Source organism: Muntiacus reevesi, chromosome 11 (genome assembly GCF_963930625.1).
Source record: "Muntiacus reevesi chromosome 11, mMunRee1.1, whole genome shotgun sequence".
NCBI lineage: Eukaryota > Metazoa > Chordata > Mammalia > Artiodactyla > Cervidae > Muntiacus > Muntiacus reevesi.
In genome coordinates, this window is record NC_089259.1 from 62,913,898 (window position 1) to 62,937,313 (window position 23,416).

A 23,416-nucleotide genomic window follows, 5' to 3' on the forward strand; every position below is an offset into this window, starting at 1 on the left:
GTATTCTTTTATCCATTTATAGTTCTCTTAAATGATGACAATTTCCATACTGTTTTGTGTCAAAAGTTATAGCAAGAATGTAAGGTCATTTCAAAACTTAGAAAGTATTTCTAATTACTCCTGACTTTCAGATGTGACAAAACAAGAGGAGAAATCCCTTTTTGTAAAGGAACATCTACCAAAATTATGATTAAAATTATATGTGTATATAAATGAATGTACATACATTTATATACCTAAATGTTCTATCTATAAAATCTCTCTCTCATCATCGAAACCACTTCTAAAGTAAAACCTTTCAACACACTTGCCTTGGTTAAATATTACTTATGACCATTTCAAAGTATTTGGGATCTGACAAAATGAATGCAGTTCAAAAACATTCACATGTCTACACGATGAGCAGGACAAAGTATTTTTACTGAGGTGTTTGGTGTCTGAGGTTTATAATTTATACACTGCCAAAGAATTTCCTGGAATGTGGGCTGGAATATTCTAGATTTTGAACACATTCCCCAAAATGTTAAGTACTTTTGGAAAATGGAAAAGGAAATGCTGTCATTTCTTTGTTTAACTTGGCTGGAAGTTTTTTTTTTTTTTAAAAAAAAAAACACTTTCCTCAATAGGTTAATATTTATTAAGCAAATACAAACTATTCTGCATTAGAGCCAACATAAAAGTGGTACTCAGGAAAGTATGTCAAATTTATTTTAAAGAGTAGTTAAATGTTTTATAGAAATAATGCTGACCTGAACACTGTATCAATAATGTACCACTGACTAATATGGCCTTTCTATGATTATGAATAATCAGATCTCAAAGCGTAAGCACAGAAACCTCAAGTGATGTGGCCTAGTTCTTTGTCTTAAACAATTAAACTATTCAACAGAGTGATCCTGTAACATCTTATTTTTTTTTTTGTAATCTCCATTTTAGACACATCAGAGCCCAATTCCCTTTACAATTGAGAAAGTTATTTCTTTTGTGTAATATGTACATTCTTATTGTAGTATTACTATATAAATCTCTTGTTCTTTTCTTCTTAAAATGATTTATAAGCTAGGTCTGGCCTTAACAGCTTTATCTTCTCAAATTTTATATAAGCCTACATTTTTAACTTTTCTTTGTAGATTTTATCCTTCAACCTTTTGATTATGTCCATTTACTTTGATGTGAAAAGACCACAGAATCCAATTTTGCATTAAAAGGGCTAATATCTGTCTAAAATTAATAAGTGGATGATAGGTATTACATAGCGCACGCTAATTCATTGTGTCTCTTAATAATGGTTCGCTTAACACATAGATACCACATTCATATTTTCACCCAAAAATGTAATCCATTTTAACCTAGAATTGTATATTCTAAACCAGTGGAAGGCAATGAAAAGACTTTTCTGAATGAGAAGATCCTAGTTGGATCTTTAGAGGAAATGAAGTGATGGTATGGACAGGTGGTGAGAACTCAAGATTCTTGTAACTGAGAAGAAATCAGCTTTGGGGGCCCAGGATTTTCTCCACCCACTAGGAATTCTTTGCAGTAATCAGCATGTGGTTTGTAAACAACAAAATCCAGATCACTCATATGAAGCATGCTTCAAACTACTTAAAGTAAAACACAAATATTCTTGTCCTCTAATATTTCTTTAGTGCTAAAATAGACCTTTCTTAGAGCCCTCAAGTGACAAAAAATGCTATTTATTTTATTAGGACACAGTGGAACGTAATAGTAAAAGCAGCCTTCAACATTAGATATGTATAGGTTTGAGGAAAATCTCTTCCACTTGTAAATTATGAGGCAACTTTTTTTTTTTCATTTTTAAGCTGTTCATCTGCTCAACAGAGATTCTAATACTTCCTAGAGTTGTTGTGAAAAGTAAAAGGGATCATATATGTAAAGTCCTTAGCACAATATCTGAAATTTAGCAAGCAAAGTAAAAAGGTTTTTATTGTTATATTTGTATATTTATTACTAATATCATGGTTGTATAACTGTGTGTGGTAAAGGAGAGCTGGTTTACTGATAATCCCCACACACAAAGTTTGGGACACTTGAAAAGAGAGAGAAGTCGCTCAGTCATGTCCGACTCTTCACAACCCCATGGACTGCAGCCTACCAGGCTTCTCCATCCATGGGATTTTCCAGGCAAGAGTACTGGAGTGGGTGCCATTGCCTTCTCCAGGGGATCTTCCCGACCCAGGGACCAAACCCGGGTCTCCCACATTGTAGACAGACACTTTACCATCTGTGCCACCAGGGAAGTTCATAGAGAAGCTACTAGAGTAAAGACAAATAACTAAAAGGAGGAAAAGGGTTAAAACTCAACATATCCATTTGGTAGATAAGTCATCTATATCACTCATTGCCAAGGTCAGTGTATGGAAAAGAATGAATTATTTTTTAGTTATGCTTGAAAGCTAAGGGAGATTATCAAAACTGAGATAGAGTCAGGTCTCCCATGGCCACTGCTTGACTATGCGCTCTGTTTGAGGTGAGATTCCTTGCGTTATCCTTCTGGCATTTGTTGGCCTTGTATCATTTTGCCTCCTTTTCAAAATTCAGTGTTGGTGGCTGGAAAGTGACTGGCATTTGTTTCTTCTGGCAAAAAGAAGTGGCAGGAGGGTGACTGAGAGCGTTGTTTAGAGAGTAGCTTGGTGTTAGGGAACATTTTTGATCTTTGGGCTTTCATCCCAAGGAAAACCATGAGAGAAGTTGCAAACACTAAAAATTATTTCCTTTATTGTAAAACTGGAACGACGGCAGGATTTTTTTTAAGTGTCTGTTTGTAAGTACATTGATTTATCTTTAGGAACTTTAATACGTAACACTGGATAACTGATTTGGCTTTTTCCGGAATGAATATGCCAGATACTGATTTTACCTAATTTATTTTAAATGGGTGATTTATTTTAAATGTGAAAGCAGTCATAAACATGAATATATATACCATATCAACAGCAAATCAAAATTATTAATCGTTAAAATGTTTATGTAGGGATTACGATGGGCTGATTAGGTATATGCATGCAATCAGCACTGGTTCAAGGTTACAGGAAGAAGTCAGCTAACATTTGTAGCAATGCATATACTATTCTCCCAAAACATATATAAGCATTTAAAAAATGAATAAAGCATTTCTAAAAATATGCTGCACAGGTTTTATTACACATATCCCAATTGTTTAGATCTGAGTTTACTTGCTTGCATTTTTTAGTGCTTTGAAAAAGAACTGCTTTTCTCCTTCAGAAAATTAAACACACATAAACGCTCATGCACACACACACTAAATTGCCCAACTGCTTCATAAACAGTTTGATGTATTCTTTTAATTAATTTAGGAACATACAATGTACTCAAGTTACAACAAAGAATACTATGCTTAAGAAAACGTCAATTGCACTTTCTCTATTTTTCAGCTTTATTAAGGTAAAATGGACAAATAAATTGTAAGATATTTAAAATGTACATCAAGTTTTGACTTGATAGATGTATATATTGTGAAAGGTTTCCTCCAGTTTAATTAATTAACACATTCATCACCTGACACACACACACATATACATGTGTGTGTGTGTGTGTGTGTGTGTGTGTATACATATATGTATATCTGGCAAGGAGATTTAAGCTCTACCTTTTCAGTAAACTTCAGTTTCACAATAGTGTTATCAACTATAGTCACCATGTTTTACATTAGATCCTCAGACCTTATAGCTCAAAGTTTATACCCTTTAACCAACCTCCTTCTATTTCCCACACCTCCAAGCTCCAGGCAACTACTTTCCTTCTCTCTGTTCTGAAAAAAAATTTTTTTAACTCCACGTATAAGTGATATCATGCATTATTTGTCTGGCATATTTCACTTAGCATAATGCCCTCAAAATCCATCCCTGTCATCACAAGTGGTAGGATTTCCTTCTTTCCCATGGGAGAATAATATCCATTTTGTGTGTGTATGTGTATATATACATCTTATTTATCCATTCATCTATCAATGGACAGTTGTGTTGGTTCTACATCTTGGCTATTGTGAACGATTCTGCAATGAAAATGGAAGTACAGATAGCTCTTGGAGCTTCTCTTTTCATTTTTTTGGACATATACCCCAAAGTGGCATTGCTATTTGTAGTATTTTGTGGAGTCTCCATACTGTTTTCCATAGTAGGTATACCATTTATACTGTCACCAAGGACTCCCTTTTCTCCACATCCTCAACAACATTTTTTTGTTTCTCGTCTTTTTGATGATACCCATGCTAACAAGTGTAAGGTGATGTGTTATTGTGGCTTTGATTTGCATTTCCCTGATAATTAGTGGTGTGGAGTACCTTTTCATGTGTCCCTAGGCCATCTGTGTATCTTCTTTGGAAAAAGTGTCCACTCAGTTATTATATTGTTGGATGGACGGATCATGATAATGTGGGCTCCAGTGGGGATTTCTAATGAGTGACAGTCTCAATCTCGTCATATCACATAAAAGTTTCATTTAAAATGATCTTTGTTATAAAGTAAAATTAATGTTTGTACTGAAATAGTGATAAACTAACCAGTTAGCAAAAACACAGTGCTGGAATATGAAATCTCTCATATTACATATTTAAAATATATGTAGTTAGTATAGTACCAATAAGATGAATTAACTCATTTTCTCTAGATACTGTGTTCACATATTGAAAAAATATTGTAGAACATTTGCTTAAGGAAGAGAATATTTCTTTTTATGAGAGACCTCATTTACAATTAGATCACATTGTGAATGTCCCTATTCTGCCTTAACAATAAACTCAAATAAACTCTCATTTATATAAATTAAAAACCCCTATACTTTTAAAACAGTGAATTCTAAAAGTAATCAAAGTTGTGCCTTTGTTAATCATTCCTGGTAAGTAGCTGTTATTAACCATTAGGATCTTTATATAGTAAGTTATTAGACAAAAATTAGTCTCACATCTCTAGGGAAAGCATAATTTAGTAAAGGGTGATCTATGTAAATAAATCACCTTAGCATAAGAAAACCTTAATTCTAAGTGATTAACTAATCAAAACATGGGCTACCTGAAAAATGATTTTTTTTTATTGTGGTAAAACATACATTTTACACTTTAGACATTTTAGGGTATACAATTCAATGGCATTAATTCACAATGTTGTACCACAATTACAATTTTAAAAATGACTATTTCAGAACATTCTTAATTGCCCCAAACACAACTCTGTAACCGTTTATTTAGCAATAATTACTGATCTTCCACTCTCTCTACCCCCTGGTAACCTCTAATCTACTTTTGATCTCTATAAATTTGCCTATCCTAGATATTTCATATAAGAGGAATCATATACTCTTTGCCATTTTGTATCTTATTTCACCGAGTAATGTTTTCCAGGTTCATCCATGTTGCAGCATATATCAAAACTTCATTCCTTCTTAGGGCTATACCTACATAGTTCAAGTATCCATTCGTTTTTTAATGGACACTTGGATTATTTCCAGTTTTTGGCTCTTGTGAATAATGCCACCATAAATAATAGAAACTAATTATTTCAATGTGTTTTCTGACCATTGGTATATCTTCTTTGAGTATTTTATCTGTTTAAATCCTTTATTCACTTTGAAATTTGATTGTTTTGTTGTTGTTGTTGAGTTGTAGGTATTCTTTATATATTCTTGGTATTAAAACTTTAGCAGATATACGATTTTCAGTATTTTATTCCAATCTGTAGGTTGTCTCTTTACCTTCTTGGTAATGTTCTTTAACGAATAAAAAAAAATTAATTCCAGTTTATCTATTTTGCTGTTCTTAACCTGTTCTCTTGACATCATATTTAGGGATCCTTTGCCAAATTCAAGGTCATGAAGATTTTCTCCCAAGCTTTCTTTTCATTTTTTTAATTTATTTTTATTTTTTGGGTGCGTTGGGTCTTCCTTGGAGCACAGGCTTTTCTCTGGTTGTAGTGAGCAGGTTGTGTTCTGTAGGCTTTGTGCTACAAAGCATATTCTGTTTGGTAGTTGTGGTTTGTAGGCTTCTCACTGTGGTGGCGGAGAAGGCAATGGCAGCCCACTCCAGTCCTCTTGCCTGGAAAATCCCATGGACGGAGGAGCCTGGTAGGCTGCAGTCCATGGGGTCACTAAGCGTCAGACACGACTGAGCGACTTCACTTTTCACTTTCATGCATAGGAGAAGGAAATGGCAACCCACTCCAGCGTTCTTGCCTGGAGAATCCCAGGGACAGGGGAGCCTGGTGGGCTGCCGTCTATGGGGTCACACAGAGTCGGACACGACTGAAGTGACTTAGCAGCAGCAGCATTGTGGTGGCTTCTCTTGTTGTGGAGCAAGGGTTCTAGGTCACGTGGACTTGAGGAGCCGCAGCACACTGGCTCACTGGTGGCAGCTCCCAGGATCTAGAGTGCAAGCTCAGTAGTTGTGGCATGCAGGCTTAGTTGACGCACGGGCATGTGGGATCTTCCCAGATCAGAGATCAAACCCATGTCTCGTGATTGGCAAGCTAACTCTTAGCCACTGAACAACCAGGGAAGGCCCCTAAGCTTTCTTCTAATTGTTTTTTAGTTTTAGATTTTATATTTATGGCACTGATTCATTTGAGTTAACTTTTTGCTATATGTGAGGGAGGGGTCCAATGTAAAAGTTTTTTGTATGTGGAAATCCAGTTTTCCCATCACTATCTGTTGAAGAGACTATTCTTTCCCTCACTGAAAGGAGTTGGTGTTCTTGATGAAAATAAACTGATCATATATGTGAGGATTTTTCTTTCCTAGGCTTGCAACTCTAGTCCACTGGTTTGTATATCCTAAAATATGCCAATATCATACTGTTTTGATTACTGTAGCTTTGTAGTGTTTTGAAAGGAGGAAGTACGAGCTTTCCAAATGTGTTCTTCTTTTTCAGGTTTTTTTATTATTATTATTTAGAACCCTTTGCAATTCCAAATGATTTTGAGAAGAGGCTTTTTCAGTTGTTCAATAAATAAATAAATTTTAAAAAGGCTTTCAGAAAACTGATAGGAATTGCAGTGAATCTATGGGTCACTTTGAGTAGTATTGACACCTTGACAATATTAAATCTTCCAATCATAACAGCAAATCTCTATGCTGGCCAAGAAGCAACAGTTGGAACCAGTCCATTGTTCCATGTCCTGTTCTAAGTTGAGAAAGTAATAGGACAACACTGTGTATTGTCACCCTACTTATTTAACAAATGCAGAGTACATCATGTGAAATGCCAAGCTGGATTAAGCACAAACTAGAATCAAGATTGCTGGGAGAAATATCAATAACCTTAGATATGCAGATGACACCACCTTTATGGCAAAAAGCAAAGAGAAACTAAAGAGACTTTTGATGAAAGTGAAAGAGGAGAGTGAAAAAGCTGGCTTAAGGCTCAACATTCAGAAAACTAAGATCATGGCATCTTAAAAAAGCCCCATCATTTCATGGCAAATAGATGGGGAAACAATGGAAACAGAGACAGACTTTATTTTCCTGGACTCCAAAATCACTGCAGATGATGACTGCAACCACGAAATTAAAAGACATTTGCTCCTTGGAAGAAAAGCTATGACTAACGTAGACAGCATATTACAAAGCAGAGATATCACTTTGCTGACAAAGGTCTGTCTAGTCAAAGCTACAGTTTTTCCAGTAGTCATGTATGGATGTAAGAGCTGGACCATAAAGAAGGCTGAGTGCCAAAGAATTGCTTTTGAACCATGGTGCTGGAGAAGACTCTTGAAAGTCCCTTGGACTGCAAAGAGATCCAACCTGTCCATCCTAAAGGAAATCAGTCCTGAATATTCACTGGAAGGACTGATGCTGAAGCTGAAACTCCAATAATTTGCCCACCTGATGCAAAGAACTGACTCATCTGAAAAGACACTGATGCTGGGAAAGATTGAAGGCAGGGGGAGAAGGGGACAACAGAGGATGAAATGGTTGGATGGCATCACCAACTCGATGGACATGAGTTTGAGCAAGTTTCCGGAGTTGGTGATGGACAGGGAAGCCTGGTGTGCTGCAGTCCATGGGGTCACAAAGTGTGGGTCGTGACCGAGCTGAACTGAATCATAAGTAGAAAGTATCTTTCCATTTGTTTTGTCTTCTGAATTTCTTTCGGAAGTGTTTTGTACTTTTCAGTGTACAAATCTTTCATTTCCTTTGGTTTAGGTTTATTTCTAAGTATTTTGTTCTTTCTGATGCTATTTTAAGTGGTATTTTTATACTTCTCTTTTAAGATTATCCACTATTAGTGTATAAAATTCAATTGACTCAATGGATACACCATAGAATGAAGGGAAAAAAATCTACATGATAATCTTAACTGATGTAGCAAAGGCATTTGATGAAATTTAACATATTTTTTATGATAAAACCATGCAAAAATAGAATCAAAGGTAACTTCCTCAATATGAAAAGGGGCATGATGAATAACACAATATCATACTCAATGTTATAAAAGCCTTCCTCTAAGATCAGTAACAAAACAGCTATGTCTGCCTTCACTACTATTGTTGAACATTACTGGCAGATCCAACTAAGGCAATTATATAAGAAAAAGTGATAAAGGCATCCAAATTGAAAAGGGAGAAATAAAAACTCTCTCTCTTGCAGATGTTATGATTCTATGCACAGAAAATCCCAAAGAATCCACAAGAATGCCAGAGCTAATAAATAAATTCAGCAAAATTGCAGAGTACAAGATCGACACACAAAAATCCATTGTCCTTCTATTAATATATAGCAGCCATGAACAACATTAAAAGGAAATTAAGATTTGCATGTAATACTTGTTTTATAAATTCAAATTTAGAATAGTTCCTAATTTGCCCAAGTTTCATCATCTCAGAACCCTCCAGATAATTCTTTTCTGATTTTCCTAGTAAGTGCTAAAAAAATCTAAAATGTGAACTAATTGTGAATTAGTATTTTTATCTTTTGGGGAAAATGATAATAAAGTCAAAAGACTCCTATTTTAAACACTAGTGTTTCCAAGTTTATTACAGGGAAATATAGTGTCTGAAAAAATCCTTTCATAGATCCCTGGTTTTATTGCTCTGAGTTGGTGCTCTGTAATGAGAGCTGGTCAGAACCCAAGGCACCCTGGCAAGTGTCAGAGAAAATCCTCTTGTTCCATTTTTGTTGAAATAAGATTGGAATTCACCAAGGAAACTGGTGAACCATTTTTAATAAGGCCATGAATATGAGTAAAAATAATTGTGTGGTCTCTTTTGAGTACTGATTATAGTTAAAATGACAGGTACAATTCAAAGTAAATATATTTTAAATAAGATCAGAACTGTACTTAATTGAAAATTCCAATAATGTTAAATCTCAGTGTTCCTTAAAATTTCTTCAGGTGACAATGACTATCTTTTATTTAACATTTCTGCGACTTATTTTCCCCCCACATTCTTCATAATTCCAAAGTGCTTTTATGTAAATATTTGGATTAGAATTGTATTTAGGAATTCTTTACCATGACAGCACATAATAAATTAAATTAACAAAATGACAAGGGCATGTTGGGGGTATATGGAAGATGCAAAGATGATACAATAAAATTTTTAGTCAAAACTTTCTTTGGAGTAACATAAACAATATTCTTTATCAAAATATTCAAAACTGTCAAAAGTGTGGAGGTTTTATAAACTGAAAACTGCAAAACATTGCTCAGAAAAAATAAAGAAGGCTTAAACGAAGTGACATGGCATGTTCATGGGTTCATGGACTGTGAAATACAGTCTTATGAAGCAGTCACTTCTTCCTCAAGTGATCTGTACATTCAATGACATCCATAAAAATCCCTGCAGGGTTTTGTAGAAATTAACAAGCAGATTCTAAAATTAACAGAGAAAAGCCAAAGATGTAGAAGAATTTGAAAGAGTAAAGTTGGTGTACTTCCAGCACCTGACTTAAAGACCTAGCAGAAAATAACAGTGACTGATTGTGTGGTATTGGTATCAACATAGAGAGATAAAAGGAAATGAGTAGAAAGCACAGAATATGTGCGTGTGTGTTGATACACACAGTCAACTGATTTTTTTCTTTTTTTTGCAATGGTAGAAAGATAATTTGGTGAAGAAAGAATTTTTAACAATATTCCTGGAACAATTGGATGTATATACAAGCTTTAATTTATGCCTTAACATATGTGCAGAAATTAACTTAATACTTATTACAGACCTGAATCTATAAAACCAGCAGAACAAGATCCTTCCAACTTGGGTTAGGCAAAGACTTCTTAGATAAGTCAACAAAAGCACAATCCATAAAAGGGAAAAAAATTTTTCACAATTAAAGACTTTTGGTCTTTGAAAGATAATATTAAGTGAATTAAAAACTCAAGCCACATACTGGGGAAAAAAACTGCAAATTACTGACAAATCACTTTCATTTATAATATGTAAATAAATCTCAAATTTAAAAAAACAAAATACGTTAATTTTGAAAATGGACAAAAATTTGAAAGAAGGGGCTTTGCTGGTGGTCCAGTAGCTAAGACTCCACACTCCCTAGGCAGGGGCCCAGGTTCAATCCCTGGTCAGGGAACTCGATCCCACATGCCACAACTAACAGTTTGCAGGAAGATTCCACATACCTCAACTGAAGGTCCTGCATGCTACAACTAAGGCCCAGCACATTTAGCTAAATAAATCAAAAAATAAATTAAAAATCTGAAAGGATACTTCACCAAAAGATATAAGGATACTAAATGAGCACATGAAAAACACTCAACATCAATGGTCATTAGAAAAATATGCTAAAACCACTACATTTCAATACACACTTATTAAAAAGTCCAAAACTAAAAGGACTCACACTCTCAAATGTTGGTGAGAATATGGAACAGCTAGTGGAAATATAAACAGTACAACCACATTGGAAAAAATGCTTTAACTTTTATATAAAGTTTAATCCGTGCCATATGACAAAACATTCCACTCCTCTCATTCCACACCAAAAAGAACTAAAAATATATCCAGAAGGAAGGAAATAATAAAGATTAGAGCGGAAATACATACAAGAGATAAAAAAGCAATATAAAAAGTGACAACAGAATGGGAAAGACTAGAGATCACTTCAAGAAAATTAGAGACACCAAGGGAACATTTCATGTAAAGATGGGCTCAATAAAGGACAGAAATGGCAGGGATCTAATAGAAGCAGAAGGGATTAGGAAGAGGTGGCAAGGATATACAGAACTTAACAAAAAAGGTTTAAATGACCTGAAGAACCACAATGATGTGGTCACTCACCTAGGATCGGACATCCTGAAGTGTGAAGTCAAGTAGGCCTTAGGAAGCATTACTACAAACAAAGTTAATGGAGGTGATGGAATTCCAGCTGAGCTATTTCAAACCCTAAAAGATGATGCTGTGAAAGTGGCACACTCAACTTGCCAGCACATTTGGAAAACTCAGCAATGACCACAGAACTGGAAAAGGTCAGTTTTCATTCCAATTCCAAAGAAAGGCAATGCCAAAGAATGATCAAACTGCCATAAAGTTGTGCTCTTTTCACATGCTGGCAAGGTAATGTTCAAAATCCTTCAAGCTGGACTTCAACAGTATGTGAACTGAGAACTTCCAGATATAAAAGCTGGATTTAGAAAAGGCAGAAGAATAAGAGATCAAATTGCCAACATCCATTGGATCATAGTAAAAGCAAGAGAGTTCCAGAAAAAATATCTACTTCTGCTTCACTGACTATGCTAAAGCCTTTGTGTGGATCATAACAAACTGGAAAATTCTTAAGGGATGAGAATACCAGACTGCCTTACTTGCCTCCTGAGAAACTTGTATGCAGATCAAGAAGCAACAGTTAGAGCCAGACATGGAACAATGGACTGGTTCCAAATTGAGAAAAGAGTATGTCAAGGCTCTATACTGTCATACTGCTTACTTATTTAACTATATGCGGTGTACATCATACGAAATACCAGGCTGGATGAAACACAAGCTGGAATCAAGATTGCCAGAAGAAATATCAACAACCTCAGATTCGCAGATCATACCACCCTAATGGCAAAAACAGAAGATGAATTAAAGAGCTTCTTGATGACGTAAGGATCATGAAGGTGTCATGAGTGAAAAAGCTGCCTTAAAACTCAACATTCAAAAAAATAAGGTCATGGCATCTGGTCCTATCACCTCATGGCAAATAGATGGGGAAACAATAAAAACAGCAGCAGATTTTATTTTCTTGGCCTCCCAAATCACTGCAGATGGTGCCTGCAGCCATGAAATTAAAAGAAACTTGCTCCTTGGAAGAAAAGCAATGACAAACCTAGATAGTGTATTAAAAAGCAGAGACCTCACTTTGCCGACAAAGGTCCGTATAGTCAAAGTTATGGTTTTTCCAGTAGTCACAAATGGATATGAGAGTTGAACGATAAAGAAAGCTGAGTGCCGATGAATTGATGCTTTTGAACTGTGGTGTTGGAGAAGACTCTTGAGAGTCCCTTAAACTGCAAGGAGATCAAGCCAGTCAATCCTAAAGGAAATCAGTCCTGAAAATTCTTTGGAAGGACTGATGCTGAAGTTAAAGCTCCAGTAGTTTGGCCACCTGATGTGAAGAGCTAACTCATTGGAAAAGACCCTGATGTTAGGAAAGATTGAGGGCAGGAGGAGAAAGGAGCGACAGACGATGAGATGGTTGGATGGCATCATCGACTCAATGGGTATGAATTTGAGCAAACTCTAGGAGACAGTGAAGGACAAGGAATCCCAGTGTGCTGCAGTTCATGGGGGTAGCAAAGAGTCTTAGACTACTTGGCGACTAAACAACAACTACAACAGCAAGAAAACACTCCTGGAAAATAGACATTATGAGAGAAGTAGGAAGAAAAAAAAAGAAATAGAGTTCAAACCAGAAAGTTAGAATTAACAGAAAAAGCATATTAAAGTGACTGAACAACAACAGAAAAACAGCCCAAGAGCTGATTCTTTCAAAGTATAAACAAAATTGATAAACCTCTGGTCAGACTCACCAAGAAGAAGAGAGAGAGAAAATCCAAATTAACAAAATAAAATAAAGTAAAAATAAATAAATTAACAAAATAAAAAGTGAGAAAAAACAATTAAAAGTGCACATACTGTATGGTCCCATTTATATAAAATTCTAGAAAATGTAAATGAACCTGCAGTGACAGGAAGAGGTAAATGTTTACCTGGTGATGGAGTAACGTGTGTGAGCAAGAGGGGAAAGAGGTATTACAAAGGAGTTTGAGGGAAAATTTGAGGATGAAGGATAGCTTCAGTTTTGGCTGTTTCATAGGCATATACATATGTCAAAATTACTCAAGTCATACACCTTAAATAGTCATTTATACACTTAAACATGTACAACCTGTATACCCTAAGCATGTTTTCATAAACAAATTTTATAAATTATACATTTTAAATATGTCAAACATCCTGTTTTAAAAAGTCTTAGCCATGTTTCCAAATCTGAAGTCACATTTTGAAAAAAATGTTTAAGAAGAAAAACTATTATATATATTAGAAAGGTTAGATACATTCAATATGTATTTCTTTAGTATCGATGAAATGACAGATATGGTTCTAGGTTCTGGAGATGCTTCGGTGAACAAAATAAATATTGTCTCTTGTTTGGAGCTTAATTCTGATAGGAGAGATTAACGTTAATGAATGAAAAATATATCATATAATGCCACACAGGATTAACTGCTATGAAAGAGATGCCAGTGTAAGGAGATCAAGGTGAAGGGCATAGGATTACTGTGTTAGGAAAGGAGATCAAAGAAAGGCTACCTGGAGATGGGACATTTAAACACAGAGAAGAGCCACTCAGGCAGAAGAACCCCCCAGTACAAAAGCCCAAAGAAAGGAAAATGCTATTGTGTCAGAGGAAGACCAAAGAGGCTCATGTGGATGGGCAAGGAATCAGAGGAGATGATTTGGGACAAGAAATCAGGGCAGAGAAGTAATCAGAGCTTCATTATGAACGCCTTGTAGACTTTGGGATTGTTTTCCACATGTGATTGGAAACCACTGGGATACTGTAAGGAGCAAAGTCACAGGCATCATATTCGTGAGTATAAAAACATATTTTGTCAAAGTCTTGCTCATAGACTATACAAGGGCAGGAGAAGCCAGAGGCAGTGGCTTGGACTGCAGTGGAAGTGACCAAGTAGGGGAAAGTAGTCAGGTTCAGAGGATCCTTTGAAGGCAGAGCTGACCTCCTGTGCCTGTAGTCTGAATGTGGAGTGTGAAAGTCAAGGTAATTCCCAGGTTTGGGGTCTGAATAGCTGACGAATGGAGGGGCCATATTTCAGAAATGGGAACATAAGGAAAGAAGAGCTTAAGGGAGAGAAACTAAACTCTTTTTAGGGTTGGCTGTTTACCTGTCAATTTTGAGATAACTATTAAACATCCAGGGGGAAATGTCACATAAACTGTGGGAAATAAAACTCTAGAGTCCAAGTGAAAGATGAGAGCTAGAAATATAATTTGAGAGTCATGAGCATATAGAAGATATTTAAAGCCAATATGACTGGATCAGGTCAAGTAGTTAATGCATGTTTACAGAAAAGGCCAAAGACTGAACCCTGAAATGTATCCAAATTGCTTCTATTTAAGGACAGATTTTCTCACTGTGTCTGTTATACAGAATTTTTCATTTTGTTTTATTCTGCTATAGGATTATAGACATAGAAATAAAGAGGTGATAGGAAGGGCTCTAGGGCAGGTCCTGGACCTAAGCCATTTAACTCTGCATCTGCTGGAAACTAGACCCATGGCTGTGAGCTATATGACTTCCCTCCCTTGGCCTTAGTTTCACCAACTATAAATTAAAATAATAAAGCTTATTGACTGAACAGGAGGAATAGAGAAAAGAGTAAAACTAACATTAAGATTTAGAGATTCACTGGTTCTCTGGCAGGAAAGCTACTAGTTTGGGAAAGAAGATTTAGCTACATTGAACTTGACCTGTGTCATCAGTAAGGACCACTAAATCTTTTGCAGCTGTTCTGTGTAGTTCTGGCTTTCTTTCTTCCGGTTGCTTTTCACTTAAATTTATAGTTCTATAACTTAGGAACGGTTTGATTTCAAAAATCAGAAACTCTGTGCAACTAGCTTGAGCAGAAAGAGAATGTGTTGAAAGGTTCAGGGTATCTCGCAAAGCTCAAGGGCAGGAAGTGCTTCCAGGTCTCCTGAGAGAAACAGGAAGCGGAAGGCTGTTAGTCTTTGTGAGCCTGTGTGCTTACTTGCTCAGTCCTGTCTGACTCTTTGTGACCCCATGAACGGCCACCCGCCAGGCTCCACTGTCCATGGGGAATTTCCAGGAAAGAAATCTGAAGCAGTTGCCATGCCCTCCTCTAGAGGATCTCCCCAGCCCAGGGATCCAAGCCAGGCCTCCTGCATGGCAGATTCATTACCGTCTGAGCCACCGGGGAAGTCCAGGAATACTGGAGTGGATATCCTATCCCTTCTCCAGGGGATCTTCCCAACCCAGGAATCCAACCAGGGTCTTCTGCATTGCAGAAGGATTCTTTACCCACTGGGCTGCCAGGGAAGCCCAGTCCTTCTTCTCTAATTTCTGACCTGACTTCACCAAGTACCGAAATCCCTGAAATATGTGAATTTACAAGTCCAGTTTCCACAGATAGTTGACTTATTCTCTATATGTCTCAGATTCAAATTCCTGGGAGAGTGAACTTAACTGGCTCTGCCCAGCTTCTCCTCTGATGCTTTGTCAGAGAGTTGCCATCCCTGGTCTAGTTAGCTGTGAATAGGTTTATGTATATAGTATAAACATACAAGAAGGATTCTAGCCTTCAGATTGAGAGCTTCTGATGACATCTCATAAAAGAAGAAAGAAGCTACCCCTGAATGGCTTTAATTGAAAGAAAGGAAGAAAAAATATAGGAAAGGAGGAAGGGAGGGAGGGAGGAAAGAAAGGACTGTTCTAAATTATCATATTTAATTATTCTGATCCATCTTGCTTGCCACACCTACACATATTCAAATGTTATTATCATGTAACAGCAAATGTACAAGTAATATAAATATGATGTATATTTTCTAAAACATAAAGCAAAATGTTTTTAATGTTTTGTTTGGGGCACATAATTTTGTGATTATTAAAGTCTTTCATTAGTACCATATTTTACATGTGGTAAAATCATTAAGGACATATTTTAAGTCTTGTTTTCTCATAAACACAGCTAATACAAATTCCCCATAGGACTAAAAGAGAATTTTGACTGCAAGACCAAGAAGCCTTTAAAAAACATCTCTTCTTAGCCTTTGGATGAATTTCTAGCACATTGAATCTTTCTATCAATATTAGATAAGTAGAAGACAATAATTTTTCTTCGAAAGCATTAAGTATCACTTTATGGCCTTTAAAATTTGGGGGGAACAGCAAGGAGGGTTCAAATTTACAAGACTAGGAAGGAAAATTCTTTACTTTGTTCTATATGCATTCAAAGTCCATGCTGATTTCACAGTGCTGATCATTTTTCATTCATCCAATAAAAATAATAGATATACATTTGAGCTACTATTAAAGAACTATTTGTTGCTATCTTCAGAGTGTTGAAATACAAAGTCTGGTACAAGTGCAACATTAATGAACTTGGACAGAAAACGATCTCCTCCCATCTCTTTAATTTGCCTTCCTGGTGGCCTCTCTCCCCTCCTCCTACTTCCCTCACAGTGGTAATGTCCAAAGAATTAGTCCTTTTAACTCTACTTAAAGATTTCACACAAACTTCGTACTTTAACAACTATTTGTTAATTTATTCATTCATTCATTCAACTAAAGCTATAAACATCTATTTGTAAGGTGCTATCCCACATGCTCTGAAAATCTGCAAATCAATTAGTACTGTCAGTCATTGTCTTCTAGGATCTTACAGCTCCCAGGTAAAACAGAACTCGCATATAAGTAAGTATAACAGAAAATAGGAAAAAATACTGTAAGAGAACAAATATATATAATGTAAATAGACTAAGTAAATATGAAATCACACAAGCCAAACATAACTAAGTCTAACTAGTTTCTTCACAATTCTTCAATAAATACTATTTTGATTATAAACTTTGAAGAACATTTTCCAAACTATTACCAGAATTTCTAGCAATAATGGTAATATCAGCTAGCAATTTTTGGTATTCACCAAGTTTCACAGATAATATAATATCATTTCACAGATAATAAAAGTGAGATACTTCGTCAAAAAAAAGAATAAAATTTTGCCAATTGTGACAACATGGATGGACCTGGAGCATATTATGCTTAGCCAAATAAGTAAAACAGAGGAAGACAAATGCTGTATGTTTTCACTTATATGTAGAATCTTAAAAACGAACAAATAAAAGAGAAATAGACTCACAACTAGTAGTTTCCAAAGAGAATAGGGACTGGGGGAAGAGTGAAATAGATGAAGGGGGTTGAGTTACAAACTACAAATAAGTCACAAGGCATATTGTAAGTATTTTATAATAACTTTGTATGGTGTGAAAGTGAAAGTTGTGTCCAACTCTTTGCAGCCCCATGAACTATACAGTCTATGGAATTCTTCACCAGAGCATAGGAGTGGGGAGTCTTTCCATGTTGTACAGTGTATAAAAAAATAACAAATCACTCTTTTGTACACCTGAAACTAATAAAATATTTGAAGTTAGCTGTACTTAAATTTTCAAAAGTGAAGTACACAGGGTTACACCCAGGGTTACATAAACAATGAGTTACAGAATCAGGATACTGCTTGACACCAAAGCCCAAGCTCTTAACCACTATGTTTTACTGTTTATGGCCCATAAACTCACCTTTACTAATGTTATTCTCCACCAGTAAACTAATTTCATATTTTCCTGCAAAAATTGAAATGACCTGATAAGAGCTCCTTTGATATCAGATGTTTTCACCGCAACATTTGTCTATATTTCTGTCTCACCTCTCTTTTTAAAAGGCAGTGTTTTATTTGCTTTTTGTATGCTTCTCCCCCTTTCCTTGGGCCTTTTTCTCACTCAAATTTCCCTCCATGAAGCGTTTCCTGACCTTCACATATGTTAATAATCCTTCATTCTGCACTCCCCTAGCACTGTCTCATATTATTCACTATTTTTATAACAATTTTTCCCCATGATGTACTGTATACTCTTAGAGGAAATGAAAAATTCATTGACATTTCTTTCTCCTTTGCATCTAAGGATACAAAGAAGTCACTGTAGAAATATTTACCTATGAATTTTTATGGTTTAAAATGTAAATCTTTTAATCCAAGTTATGGCTTAATATCTAAATTGCTTGATTATCTTTAAAATCAAGAATTTAAGACTTTAAATGTTGGTTTAGAGAACTCATCTGGCCTATCCATTTTTCATATTTTAAAATTCTAATATTTAACTTTTCTTTCATCAGGAAATTTTTCCTCAATTTTGTATCTTAAGTGAAACATACTGACTGGTGATTAAGGAGGAATGAAGAATAACTTTTTGTTTATATGACTTTCTAAGTTATAAGGCTGTTCTCCATGAAGCCTACAAAATTAGTTTAAGTATCAATATTAATCAAACTTTTTATTTAGTCCTTACCATCACTTCACCAACAAAGGTCCGTAGAGTCAAAGCTGTGATTTTTCCAGTCATCATATATGAATATGAGAGTTGGACCTTAAAGAAGGCTGAGCAATGAAGAATTGATGCTATCAAATTGTGGTGCTGGAGAAGACTCTTGAGAGTCCCTTGGACAGAAGGAAATCAAACCAGTCAATTCTAAAGGAAACCAAGCCTGACTATTCTCCATGATTCTTGGGCTTGCCTTGTGGCTCAGCTGGTAAAGACTCCGACTGCAATGCAGGAGGCCTGGATTCAATCCCTGGGTGGGGAAGATCCCCTGGAGAAGGTAAAGACTACCCACTCCAGTATTCTGGCCTGGAGACTTCCATGGACTATATCCTCCATGGGGTCACAAAGAGTTGGACATGGCTGAACGACCTTTACTTTCACATCCATCAGAAGGACTGATGCTAAAGCTCCAATCCTTTGGCTACCTGATGCAAAGAGCCAACTCATTGGAAAAGACCCTGATGCTGGGAAAGATTGAGGGCAAGAGGAGAAGGGGGCAACAGAGGATGAGATGGTTGGATGGCATCACAGAGCCAATGCACATGAGTCTGACAAAACTCTGGGAGATAGTAAAGGACAGGGGAACCCAGTCTGCTTCAGTCCATGGGATCGCTGAGTCAGATATGACTTAGCGACTAAACAACAAATACCAATTCTTGAAGGTATTTTGATCTTTTTAAAATTCATAAGATTTGTTATGATAGTTACTTTAGAACCACTTCTTTTTTGCTAATATTTCTTTGGGAAATTTTATTTTCGAAACCAACATATTTATTTTTTTCTTGGGGCCTTCTTCAAGTCATATAGTGAAAGTGAAATTTGCTCAGTTGTGTCCGACTTTGTGACCCCATGGACTATACAGTCCATGGAATTCTCCAGGCCAGAATACTGGAGTGAGTAGCCTTTCCCTCCTCCAGGAATCTTCCCAACCCAGGGATCAAACCCAGGTCTCCCACATTGCAGGTGGATTCTTTAAGCAGACCCTTTTACTGAAAGCCTGAGAAAGAAGACTAAAACTGATCAAGAAAAGCAAGCATTTGGTGTATGTTTTATTCACACTTCAGTCTTTCAAATCATGGCACTTGCTCATAAAACACACAGAAGTACAGTGTTTTAATGAAAAGTAATATTTTGGCTTTCTACTTATCCCTTGTTTAACTTAAATATTCTGAACTTTAACAAGAAAAAATTTAAATGGCAGAACGTTTAGGATACAAACTACAATTTTTACGAAATGTGCCATCCAGGTAATGAGCATCTTGCATATACTGTTTTGTTATATTTTAAAGTTAATTCTAAACTCTTTAGTTATTTATTGCATATGCTTTATAAAAATTATTTTGCTAACTCTTAAAACTAAATGCCCTTGACCTAACCAAAGAGAGCATAGGAAATTGTGGTTTCCTTATGAATGTATGCTTTTTTTCCCAGGGAAGGAGTTATTCCTTGTTAGTGAGGGAGGCTGAATGAGGTAAACATGAATAATCAGATTGCTGGAAATAGGTTTTAGCGGCTGGTACAAAGTAAACAAACTGTAGATATTGAAAAAGTACAGGTTTTCAGTCTCTTTGTTGCTTTTTTTTTTTTTTTTTTTTTTTTGCAAAATGTCTGGCTCCTGCATTCTTTATTCAGATGGGCTTACACCTGGCAGAGAAGTTCTTTGGCTCTATTTTTCGGAATATCTGTAGGAATGAGTTTAAAACTTGACAGGAACAGCTTGAGGTATTTGATGAATAATAGAGAACTTCCTTCATTCAAGTGTCTGACTAGGGTAGAATGAGAAGTATTAGGAACTTGGAAAAAAGGAAAGATTGATTCAAAAATAATACATAGCTCTAACCCACTGGCATATACAGTTCTTTCTAAAGCACTGTAGACAGATCACATGTGAAAAGAGCTTAAATTAGGTTTCCTTAAGGCTTATTTGGACTGTCTCTCTTGTTGTTTGTTACTTGCTGCTTGCTTCATTCCATCAAAAGTAAAAGCATATAAAGGGAAACAAAAATCCTGCAGAGAAAGTACCACTGTTTTAAAGGTATGTTTCTTATGTATGTGAGATGCTATTCATATTGCATCCTCACCCTATGAAAAGTGATTCCTTCATTTCTTCAATCCTCATAAAGAACCAGTCTTATTTAACAACACTGTGATAGGATAACAAAGGTTTTAAAATGTATAGGATGCTTTCTACTCATTTATATATAAAAATTATCTAGCACATGCTTAGAATGGCTTGACTCAAATTACTTTAATCCAGTGTTCTGTATGTGGGCTTCACAAGCACTGAAAGAATTTTTAAACTCCAGCCCACATTCAAAAGGAATGAAGAAATTGATCCTAAAGAATAAAAGGGAAATAAGTTTGGGCTAATTCAGCTGAACTTTAATTCCATCATTTAAAAAATGAGACTGTTTGATTAGGTAAACTGTAAAATGTCTTTGATTCTAATAGTTTTTGTATCTAAATTTATTTTTATGCATAAAATTTTCTTTCACTCATTTATTTTTCTTTCATTTAAGCCATAAGTTTTTTTGGTTTTCACTTGGTGTCAGACAGTTTGTATTATCTATCATTCCAGATTCATCTCTATGGAGTAGATACTGGCTGACCAAAAAACCCAGAGATTTAATAGAATTTAGAATATGAGACACAGTATAATTTATGATCTTATTTGTAGTACACAGGGTGGAGATTAAGTTTTTAGCTTATATTTTTCAGAATTATTTGCAGTTAAATCCAGTGGACACTTATCAGTCTTTATTACACTTAAATTCTGAACAACTGTCAACATAACCCCACCCTTATTTTTAAAAATGCTTGTATATATGTGTATACATTTTTTTCCCCTGAAACCAGCCTCTTGGCTTTTCTTCTCTTGCTCCACTATTCCTTCAAGTCTCTATTTCCTGCTGTTCATCCACTTTGGGCTTCCCTAGTAGCTCAGTTGATAAAGAATCTGCCTGCAATGCAGGAGACCCAGGTTCAGTTCCTGGGTCACGAAGATCCTCTGGAGAAGGGATAGGCTACCTACTCCAGTATTCTTGGGCTTCCCTTCTGGCTCAGCTGGTAAAGAATCTGCCTGCAATACAGGAGACCTGGGTTTGATCCCTGGGTTGGGAAGATCCCCTGGAAAAGGGAAAGGCTACCCACTCCAGTATTTTGGCCTGGAGAATTCCATGGAACGTGAAGTCCATGGGGTCACAAAGCGTCAGACACAACTGAGCGATTTTCACTTTCATCCACTTTTTGGTGTTCTACCCTATGCCCAACGGTTCAATAATCAAATATTAATATCAATATATGCCTAAATCAATGTCCCAACCCAAACTCTCTGTTGAGACCCAAACTAGTATATGCAATTGCCTGTGCATGCCCCTGTTGGACTGTTTCAGAAGCACAAAACACGGCATGTATAAAAAACCATGCCCCACCACCCCAGCCATGCTTCTTTGTGAATTTCACCACCCACCAATCAGCCTCTACATCATCAAAAACACTAACTTCTCCTTCAAACCTACATTAAGCAACAACCATGTACAATCAATTTTATTTTCAGAGGCACGACTTGAAACTCTTTTTTCCTCCCAAATCTACTCTCACCCCTGGATCCAAACAATCCTTCTCTTTCAACTGCATCTTGTTCTCAGTCTTACCCCTATGAAATCCATTCCTTACCCCTCACTCTCACCTCCTCGCAGACAGAATGAATCTACCAAAATGCAAATGTGATCATATTGCTCTCTTACTTAAACCCCATTTCGTTGTCTCCCATTAACATTAGAATAAACCCGAACTCATTAACAAGACTCATAAAACCCTTCATTACTTGACATTCACTTATCCTCTGGCTTCTCTCACTCCCCTATTCCTGCCTCTAACTTTAGGTCACAGCCACAATGAATTTTTTTTCAATTCCCAAAATGCGTCATCCCTTTCTCGTCTCTGAAGGCTTTTGTGTAGGCTGTTTCTTCTGCCTAGAAAACAATCTTTTTCTTCCTTTTCAACTCTCAGTTGAGGCAGAAAATAATTGTCCTTAAAGTAGTTGGGGTAATTTCTAGGTGCAAAGCTTATTCTAAAGTATTTTACATATATTAACTTCTTTAATTCTCGTAACAGCTCTATTTGTTATTATTATCTCTGTTTGACAATGAGAAATGTTAAAAAATAAAAAAGCAGTGAAGTTAAGGAACTGTCCAAATCGGAAAGGCAGTAACTGGCAGACCCAATGATCCTGAGCATTCTGCTCAAGCCATCTTCCCCATTAAGGCCAGTGTTGTCCCTGTCCCACCGCCCTCAAACCCAGACAGGCTTGTTGCGCCTGACATGCCTCTGACATCCTGTCACCGGCCCCCACTCCCAAAGCACTAGCATTTTAAGTCACTGCCTTTGAACTGTCCTTCCTGCCAGGCTATATACTTCTCAAGGGCAGGCACTGCATTTATTAAAGGAATGGATAATGAATGAGCGAAAGAGAATCATTAACTTTCTCCCTCCATTTGGCATTTGTTAAAGATTCCTGGGACTTCAGGCAAAGGTTTTATCTGTATTTCCAGTGCTTCCTTCTCACAATTTGTGAAATTAGAATTATGTAGGCATTTCCTCCTAAAAATAGCCAATTCATAATCATGTGTATACTTCACAATTCAACACATTCACCTCAACAGTCCCAACGAGTTACAAATGGTCTCCCTGTCTTTTCTCACTCTAACAGTCCCAACGAGTTACAAATGGTCTCCCTGTCTTTTCTCACTCTACACCTGGCGATGTTTGTACATCGGCCAGTGTCTATCAGAGGCAGAATTACCCTT